Consider the following 10,083-nt stretch of genomic DNA (forward strand, 5'->3'; position numbering starts at 1 on the left):
CACTAATCTGTGTATCACCATGTGACTGCGGCTTACGGGCAAAGTTTTGGGATGTCTGTCTCTGGTGGCTGTTCACGGCTTCTCCTGACTCTGCCTTCTTTCTCCCAGCATTCAGTTTAGTTTTCCCTGCCTAGCTCTGTTCTTCCCTGCTCTGCTATAGGCTGAAAAGCAGTTTCTTTATTAACTAATGGTATTCACAGCATACAGAGGGGAATTCACAGCCCACATCAATCATGGGTGCAACTTCCTTGTTACTTGTTTGTTTGTTTACGTTTTTTTAAAATAAAGAACACGTCTGAAATTTGTATGTCCTCTTTGCACAGGGGCCATGCTCATCATCCTCATAGTCTTCCACTTTTAGTATATGTACTGCCGAGAGGATTTCCCTGTCGTTTCTAGGAAACCTAATCTCACAGCATGCTTCCTGCTCCTTGGGCTCTTTAATCTTTCTGTTCCCTCTTCCACCATGTTCCCTAAATGCTGGGTGTGAGAGTCATCTGTAGATGGATCTGCTGGGCCTGGGTATCACACAAGCAATTGCTCTCTGCATTTTGATGAGCTGTGGTTTTCTGTGACCTCCACATGTTGCAAAGAAAAGCTTTACTACTAGGTGAGGAGAGCCTCTCTATGTGTGAGAGCCTCTCTATGGGTGAGAGCCACTCTATGGGTGAGAGCCTCTCTATGGGTGAGAGCCTCTCTATGGGTGAGAGCCACTCTATGGTAGGTTGTAGGATGAGTTAGGAACTACCCCGGGCTAGTAAGTCAGTGGGAATAGGTTCTCCTCTGAGATCTATGGCTTCACTAGCCCTAGGAACTTGGCTAGGTTTACATAGTCCCAGACATGTTTCACCTCCTGTTGAATATTGAATAGGTCTTAAGTTCAACTAGACAGCTGTTGGCTATCCCCAAGTTATAAGTATCCACTGTGTCAGGCATGTGTCGATACATAGTGTTTTGTATTCAGTTCCTTTTAATGTAAAGCAAGTGTCCAAGGAAGAGGAACAGCTTTTCCTAGAGGCTACTGTTGTGGCTGCATCCATCTCCGCATCTCTTGCTCACTTTCCAAAAGGAGCATTTAGTCTTTTCCTGTTGAGTTTTGGTCAGAACATGTTTTGAAATTGTCATTATGGTCCTCTCTGTTTTCTCAAGATATCTCTAATTCTCTGACTACCAAATACAATCTTAGGAGATTCAGATCTGTTTTTTTTTTTTTTTTTCAGAATGCAGAGGATTTTCTTATCATTTTTACATTATTAATCAAATAAAAAATGCCGAGTTTTTTACTTATAAAAATATATAATAACTTAATAAACAAAGTGTTGGCATAGGCATTTCTATACCTTCATCATGTTTACCTCAAGGCCATTTGATTCTCATTCACTTAAAAAATAATGTTGATGGGTTGCCACCTACAACAAGATTGCAAGAATTGGGGGGCCATACTCACCCACACACTTCAGGAAGTTGCACCCCAAATCTTTACAAAAGGATGGAGAAAGTGCCTTCTGTAAAACCTGCCCAGATGGACCCAGCATTCTTCCAGCTGCCTTGGGCCCCATCAGTCAGCTTTGGGGGTGCAAACACAGCCTACCCTTTCCAGAGAAAAGTTCAAGGAGGCCCGCAAATGAAAGAGAAGAAGGAACACAGCTGCGTAGAGCGCCGACAGCCAAGCGTTTTCGAGTTTGGAATTCTCGAAGTGTTGGAACCATTCCTTCTGGAAGAATCGCTGAGTTCAGTGCTTTGATCTCAAGTGCGGACCTTCGTTGGAAACAGCGCAGTTCCTAATGACTCCCAGATCCGCAGGCGCTCTTCCAGCCCTGTGCTGTCTCTTCCTTCTTGTCTTCCTCCTGTTTACACTAGACTCGTTCAAAGACAGAACATTACCCTCCGAAAAAATCCAGAGCTAAAAAGAAAGGCCTAACAGAGAGACGAGACGGGAGTTTAGAAATACTTGCCCTCTTGTGAGGAGAAAAGCCATATTCTCCATTCTGACAGACAGTGGTCCTTGCAATGCCCTGCAGAGGTTAATCTGATCCGTAGGACCTCTTTATGACTGCTTTTGCCTGACAAAGCCCTAAAGGCAAGGGGAGCAGTTGACCAGCAGTCCCAGGGACGGATCCAGCTGGGCACACCCCAGGAAGGCAGGGAGTGGGCAAAATCAGAAAAAGGTGGGATCACACTGTGCAGAAGGGCACATACAGACAAGTGATTAAGTTTTCTCTCGGCTTCAGCAATTGTCTCATGTCTTGCAGATTCTTGTCCTTTGTTCATTGCTGTATTGAGGCTTTCCAAAAATGCCCTAATATTTATGAGAAATAATAAATGTTAACTTACATACCCCATGTATAACTAGTTAAAATTATAATTCTTTGACAAGTAAACATCCCCAGTACCGCCAATATTAATAATAGTAATTGAACAATAAGCCTGATATAAAGTTATTTTTGTGGCCAGAAATCATGAGAACATCAGAGATGGTCTGGCTATTAGAGCTGACATCTAGGTACTCTAAGATCTGTAGAGTTATAGGCAAGTGATAGAACTTACTAATTTTGCTTTTATCATAGCAAGCACATTTGTTTTATTATGATAAGAAAGATATTATACCAATTTAAACTTCATCATACTAACCTAAAGAATCCGGACTAAGGATTTGCTTGCTGGTGCAAGCTTGTAATCCCCTAATCCCTGTATATGGGATCAGCAAAAGGGTTGCTGTGGCTTAGAATCCAGAAAATTCCAGGCCAGCCCTCCAGACTACATCAGGAAATTAAAATTAGCCACAACCATATTCTATGTAAACAACTCGAACATGTTATCATCATAAATGTGAATTAAACTGAATATGGGAAAAGAAACTTATTTTCATATATATTGTCAAAATCTCCTGTCTAAGGCATGTAAAATGTGTATGTTTCCATAGATATCACTTTTCAAGCTTTGTGGTAAGTCCAGAGTTACCGTGTCCTTCAGGTTCTGGGCTTAGAATGTAGTGGTCTCTAAATGGAGGGGCAGAGAAACAAGGGGTTCTTGCTTTGGGTCTCCATTCATAACTGCGCAGAACATTAACAAAGAAACTTGCAGGGAATTACACTGGAACTTGTTAACTAGGGGCTCCTCTGGGCCTCAAATTTTCATAACTTTGGCCCTCTATGGGATTTCCAGTCATCAGTGTGTGTGGGCATCTTCTCCTTTGGGGATCTTGCACACTAGAAGCAGGTTCTCCAGCACACACACACACACACACACACACACACACACACACACACACCACACACACACACACACACACACACACACGTGCACGCGCGCACACACCACTCACTGTGCATCCCACCCCCCATGCACTCCAGTCCCCTCCCCCGGTACTAGGATTCTGGATCAGAGCAGATCCCCCACATCCTCCCGCGTCTGGCCATACAGACAAGCCCACCGCAGTGTTCACCATCAGATTCCTTCAGAACAAAGCTCTTCAGGGGTGGAGTGGAGACCTGGGATTTCAGTGACTCTATGCATAGGCTTCTGCGTAGGGCAAAGGTCTCTTCTCCAGGCTTCCTAAGGGAGTCGAAGGTCTTGATTCTCACAGGTGTAGGTGGATAGCGTAGGCTTGTTGCCTTTGCAAACCCCCTCCTGCTAGCTGCTTTTCTGCGCCGTGTTAATTTGATCACCACTTGCCCTTCCTTGGAATCTTGTTCCCATCAAAATTTCACTGTGACCTTCTAGTCCCTGACCTTTCTTGTCCTTTGCTCCTTCTCAAGTTGACCTTTATTTTACAACTTAATCAAATTTTAGAAAGGGGGCCGGGCGGTGGTGGCGCACACCTTTAATCCCAGCCCTCAGGAGGCAGAGGCAGGCGGATCTCTGAGTTCGAGGCCAGCCTGGTCTACAAGAGCTAGCTCCAGGACAGGCTCTAGAAACTACAGGGAAACCCTGTCTCGAAAAACAAAAAAAAAAAAAAAAAAATTTAGAAAGGGGATTAAATCACCACGTTAGTATCTTTTGGAATTTTTAACCCTTCTATGGAGTCAAAGCCGGTTACAAGTGACAGCCACAAGCAAGAGAAGCAAATAGTACGCTCTCGCAGCAATAGAATTTTCTGGAAAATATCGAGAGTTCCAGACAGAAATAGAACTTACCCAGAATGCTCAACAAATATGAATAAAAGAAATGCTTCTAGAGGCACCGTCAGGACTAAATGGATAAACAGAGATGGCGTGGCAGTCAGTCCTGCAAGGGGTGGGGGACGTTACTGTTACTGTCTCTAAGACTGAACGGAGATAGGTAATAACACTACCAGTACCTACAGAAGGGACACATGGCTGGAACTCTCGCTACGGAGAAGGGTGGATACTAACTTGAAGGCAACAAAACGTGGAAGAAAAGTGGGAAGAGAAGTCTTATTTCTGGGCCAACATTTCCCAGAGATACTTGTACTTCCTTGTTTATGGTAGCGATGATCACAGCAGCTGGGTTTGGAGCCCAATGGTGCCTGTTGTCAACAGAAGAACAATGGGCACAATTTTTCTAGTCCTAAAGGATGGGACTAGCCTTGGTAGGAAGAGAGAAGAGACTGAAGACGGGAGTGTTCAGAGATGTAAGCCAGTGTCAGAAAGACAACCATTACCTCTTCTCTCATTTGTACTTCCTAGATTTTTATGATCCATAAAGACACATAGGTTTATATGAAATGAAAGAACATACGCACCTTGGGGAGGAAAGGGGAGCTGCCAAAAAGTGGGGAGGGTTGACAAAGAGTAGGTAGTGCCTATGGCGCTCCGTGCATGGTGTTTCTAAAGCCAGTCTCCTCATGGCCAAAGAGCAACTATGCAAAGGTTTGAAGCGAGGCTCTGTCGTGTCTGGTGTTACTTGCCTTGGTATAAAGACTTAAGGAATCTTTTATAAATGATTAAAGTTGAAACAACCTCAAGAGCTCAGAGTCTGCTTCAACGTAAAAGCCAGGACTGTCTCTCACGCAGGTAAGTAGTCATCACTACAACTGATTGGTCTGAAAACTGATTTCCCATCGAAGGATTAAACAATTCTGTTTATAATTTGGTGTTATTTGAGAATCTTTTATTCTAAGGAGAACACGCTACTTTCTGTGCTGTAATCTATAAGCCCCAGAGGGTTAACAGTTATTAAGTAGAAGCACCCACCCTGTGACGTGATTCCAGAGACACCAAAACACTGGGGTGCCCGCTGTGACATGAAATGTTACCATGTCATCTGTGGCTGAACTCCCGTCGCAGCAGAAGCGAGAGTCGCGTCTTGAAATCATCGTGAGGAGCCACGGTGTTCATTTCCTTCCTTTCCTAGTTGAATTGGTCTCTACACGTCATTCTCTGCCATTATGTGTGACGTCCTTGGAATCAGAGCAACGACGCCAGGTGAAGCACCTGCGAGGGATCCGGAAGGCGGTCACAGTGGCAGCATCTTCAGCAAGAATAACGGAGAACACAGCAAAGGAACATCTACCTTCCCTCCTTCCAGCCGTGCACACCACTGCCTTCTGTGTTCATCGTACGCCAGCAACCACCACACGCTTCTCACAGCGCACCAGAGTTGCTCACACACGTGTCAGTGCGGCACACATGCACACCTGATAAACATTTCCTGAAGGAGCACCATCCATGTCTGGTAGCAAGTGTTTTTTGTTGTTGTTTTTGGAACCTGATAGTTCTTCCTGATAATACTATCACACATTGTCATGTTAATACATGATGATTGTGTGATTTTCCTCAAGTTCTTAAAGATTTTTCATGTGTAATATTTTAGGTTCCTACTCTAGTCCTAAGATTAGAACAGATTATTCCCAGCGAAAGAGCAGAAGCCCATCTGAAAGACTCCCTTGAGGCACGGAACTGATGAATATGGAGTATAGATATACAAGTTTTTCATTCTCCAGTTCATTCTTTAATGATACATAGCAAGAACAAGGCTGTTGGAATGTACTTTCTCTTTCTAGACTACTAAGAGGCAGTTTTCTGCCTTTCTGGGTGTAGTCTTAGGAAATGAGAGCAGACTTTCTTTTCAAGGTATAGCTAGTGACAGAATTAAGGTTGAAAATGATCAAAGTCTGGCAGTGTTCAGGTACCTGGGGTCTGTGGCTTCAGCAAGGTGGAGAAATGTATTCCTTCTCAGTGGGAAGCTTCTTTTACTGGCTTCCAGGTCCTTTTAATTAATCCAAGTAGTCCAGGCCTAGACCAGGCACCGTAACAAGAATGTGTAATCTTTATAAAATGATGTGGTTGTGTTCGTTTTCTAAGTCTTGCATTAAGTTCTCTTCCCCCTCCTTATATGTCACTAGCTGGAAGAGGACCCGCTAAACCCCACCTTGTAAGGTCAGGGGCACCGTGCCTGTCCTAAACAGCCATGGGAATGTACTTTCTGCAGCCAGAACATCGGGCACACTTTCTTAAGGTTCCCAAGATTCCCGGGTTGGTTCCATATAAGCTAAAGTAAAAGGAGATAACAAATGGAGAAAGTGCACTGCAGTTTAGTTAAGAGTATAAAGTAACACAAAAATAAACGGAGTATAATTCAAGGGCTCCTTTGCGCTGCCCACAAGTCCTGCACAGAGCGGCTTGGTATAAATAGAGTGCCACCAAGCCTGGTGATGCGGTAGATTACATTTCTTCAGAATTTTGTATATAGTTGGAGATACCACTGAGTGTTTATTTTTAAGCCCCTTTATTATTTACGTCAAATTTACTGACCATGAAACATATTAGATACCACAGTGTTATTTTTAGTGAAGAAAGAGAAAATTAAGCAGAAGTTTCCTCTGCTTCAAAGATCCACGTTGCCCTTTGGGTCCTCACAAGTCACACCCTGGGCCTCTTTTTTGAGACAAGACAATTTGTTTGGTAGTTTGGGTCAGGTATGAAAACATAAATGAATTTATCATGGGGTCATTAGCTGCTTAGAATCACGGGTGAAGGCTATCGGTAAGCTTTGGGGTCCAAAGGCCACCAGAAAGCTACTGAATGAGGGCAGAAGTGGGGAACCAAGCTATGGGGAACCAAGCTATGCTGCCGTGGCCAGAAAGCCAGGGTGACTAGGAAGTCCATAAACAGCACAGTCCTCTGGAGACTAGCCTGCAGTTGGAGATGCCAAGGAGGCGGCAGAATGTGACTGTTGAGCTTCCAAGAGAACACAGTAATGAACACACGGCCTGTTTTCCTCCTGGGTTTCCGTAGCATGGATACAAAGAGCGCCCATTTTCTGACACTAAAAATCCACCATGCGAATTCTCCTAGACTGTATAATGTCTTCTCTGGGCGACACGCCCAAGAGTGAGATTTCACGGACTGAGGACATACCTTTTTGGATTAAATATTACCAGAATATTATTCTCCGGAGTCTCTCCATTGGTCTAAGATAAAAACCATTTTATGTATATGTATACTATCGTAAAATATAAACAGGTTACTTCTGTTTTTAAGGCAGAGCTAATACTTAAAAACACATAGTATATTTAATTTTTTTTCTAACCATTCTTTTCTAACTATACTAAAGTAGTATATTAAATAAGATAAGCCAGTAGACTAATAGTCCTCGACTAAAATTATTTTCTTTTCTAAAAGTGGGTTGTAGAGAAAGCACAGGTTTCTAGGGACTGGGGGCATCTATAGTAGGTATTTGCTTAAGGAGTAGAATTTTATAATGAAAAATGTCTGGAGATTGGCAGATACTAATGCAAGCACTCCCTCTGGCACTACCGCATGCTTAGGATGGTAACTTTCTGTTACGTGGTACGTTTTAGTCATAATTAAACTTTAACAAAATCATGACCCAGAGGCACTTTCTATTTCTGTCATATTTCAGGGTTGGCAAGGAATTTAGCCTGAATCCCAGGTCGTCCCCATGCTGATTCATTTCCTGAATCTTTATGGCCCATGGCCGTGGGTGAATTTCTCTTCTTTTTCTCATCGCTGTGTTATGGCAGGCGTTGATTTCATGAGGAAATCCTGTGAGGCGCCATGGCAAAATCGACTGTTGGCATCTTGTATAGAAGCTATTTCATGGCCAGGTTCCGGATTCTTTATTAATCGGCCCAAAGTCAAACAAATCGTTCAGGTAACCTGCAAAACCCACTGTAATTGCGTTTGCGGCGCACAATGCAATTTCTTTGCTGAAATCTGTGCGGAGAGGAGCCAGCCTGATGCTGTTCCGTGATGCATTCCCGTCATCAAATCGCTGGCTGGAGCCAACCTTTGCCTCACTAGCGGCCTCATAAACCTTAATAGCAACTTTCCCATTATTGGGCGACAGGCAGAGAATGCTTTGGCTTTCAGTGTTCCCTTATTTCAGTGTGTCTTAGACACACAGAGCGAGAGGAGCCTGGAAGTCATGGGCTTTCAACCCTTTCCAGGCTGAGTCGTCTTCAAAGTCTATCCCAGACAGCAAGGAAAGAGGTATCCCCCTCCCCCCCGGGGAACTTTTCTTGGGTCTGACAGTTCTTGCCGCCAGGACCTCAGAGTGAGCCCAGTATCATCTGCTGCCCCTCTGACCACCCCCGTCACCCTTTCTGCTCACATCATTAGTGATGAGAACCAGCATCTTCTTTCTTCTCTGGGGCGTTAATGGATGTGAACGTGATTGTTCCGTTTCTAGGCATCTTTGCTAGGCAACTTTCTTCTACTTTGCCCCATAAATTTCGTTTGCCAAGTCCCCTAATTATCTTTCCGAGGTTTCTCTGGTTCTCTACGACGCGTGGCTCCATTTCTAAATCATTTATAGGTTAATAGGTGAATGACTCATCCTTACACAGTATGCATCTTAAGATACTATTAAGTCGCTTCCTAAATCTTCATGGTTTTGCTGAAAGAAAGGGAAACCTCTCGCGACTTCTGCAAAGCTCTTGGCTTCCAGCGCAGAAGGTGGGCTATTCTGCAGCTCTTCTGTCTGTACGGGAAAGAAAGGGTAACTAGTACTCTATAAATATGTGATGAAGACCGAGCAAGATGGAGAAAGCTAGGTGGCTTTACCAGGTATCAAAGACATTTGCTATCTGCTTATTTTAATTTTCTTGAGGCAGAATCTCAAACTCTCTGTGTCGAGCAGGCTGGCTTTGAACTTACAAATATCCACCTTCCTCTGCCCACTGGGTGCTTGAATTCAAGGTGTGTGTCACCGCAGCCAGCCTTTATTTATTTCATTTTTAAAGAGCTACATTATAAATGCTTATAATCACATTACTTTTAAGTATCATGATTTAACCATTTAGTGACCATACATTCATGAGTATTCTAATATTTGCTTTCATGTGCTTAAATGTAATCATATCATTATTATTTTCCATATTTTAAGTACTGTTCTGTATATGCTCTTACCTTCAATTACTCTCATTCCACCAGAAAGTAATGTATTTATCCTATGGACATCTTATGAGAAATTAAATATGTATTTAATGACTTTCAACTGCTGTGAAAATTATTCTATAGCCTTTTGTGCTTCTTGCTTTTTTCACTAAAGGGGTCTTTATAGAAATTTATTTCAGGAAGATTCGTGGCTTTGACTAACTTGTTTTCACGGATATGCGATGGAATGGATTTTGCCCCATGTGTGGGTGTAGCATTCTCAGGTTCTGTATCAAATTATACCTTGAGAATGAGGCCCCTGCTGTTGCCAAGTTAACAGAAGTATGGATGGAATATGAAGCTGTGTTCATAAAGCAAAAAAAAAAAATCAATGAATCACACCGACGTCAATGTAAAGGAGAACTAAAAAGTTAAAGCGGGAAGCAATCAATTAGTAAATAGAACACAAAGGAATATTTAAAAAGTGAAGCCTAGAACCTCGTTCTATGGTGAAAAAAACCAACAAAGCAGACAAAATGCTAACCAAACCTATGAACGGATAGAAGAACGAGCTCAGCTCCATGGTTCAGGATCAGGAACTTTGGGAGAGAAGAACCGCTCAAAAATGAAAGAATTTGTTTAACTGCCCATAAATAAACTTGTAATGGAAAACCTAAATAGACCATTTAAAAAGCAGAAAAGTAAAGTAATAGAAAAGTCAGAATTCTCCACTATGAGATCCAGGAGAGGCCGAGAGTTATTAAAACTTTAAAGATCAATT

At 42.9% G+C, this 10,083-nt stretch overlaps 1 non-coding gene across 1 annotated transcript; it reads right to left on the reverse strand.

Annotated features, from left to right (window-relative positions):
• Positions 1-278: 278 nt before the first annotated feature.
• Positions 279-382, reverse strand: LOC119804108. Its single transcript, XR_005283795.1, has one exon. It is a non-coding gene; the product is annotated as a U6 spliceosomal RNA (small nuclear RNA).
• Positions 383-10,083: the final 9,701 nt, after the last annotated feature.

Source organism: Arvicola amphibius, chromosome 18, assembly GCF_903992535.2.
Source record: "Arvicola amphibius chromosome 18, mArvAmp1.2, whole genome shotgun sequence".
NCBI classification, from domain to species: domain Eukaryota; kingdom Metazoa; phylum Chordata; class Mammalia; order Rodentia; family Cricetidae; genus Arvicola; species Arvicola amphibius.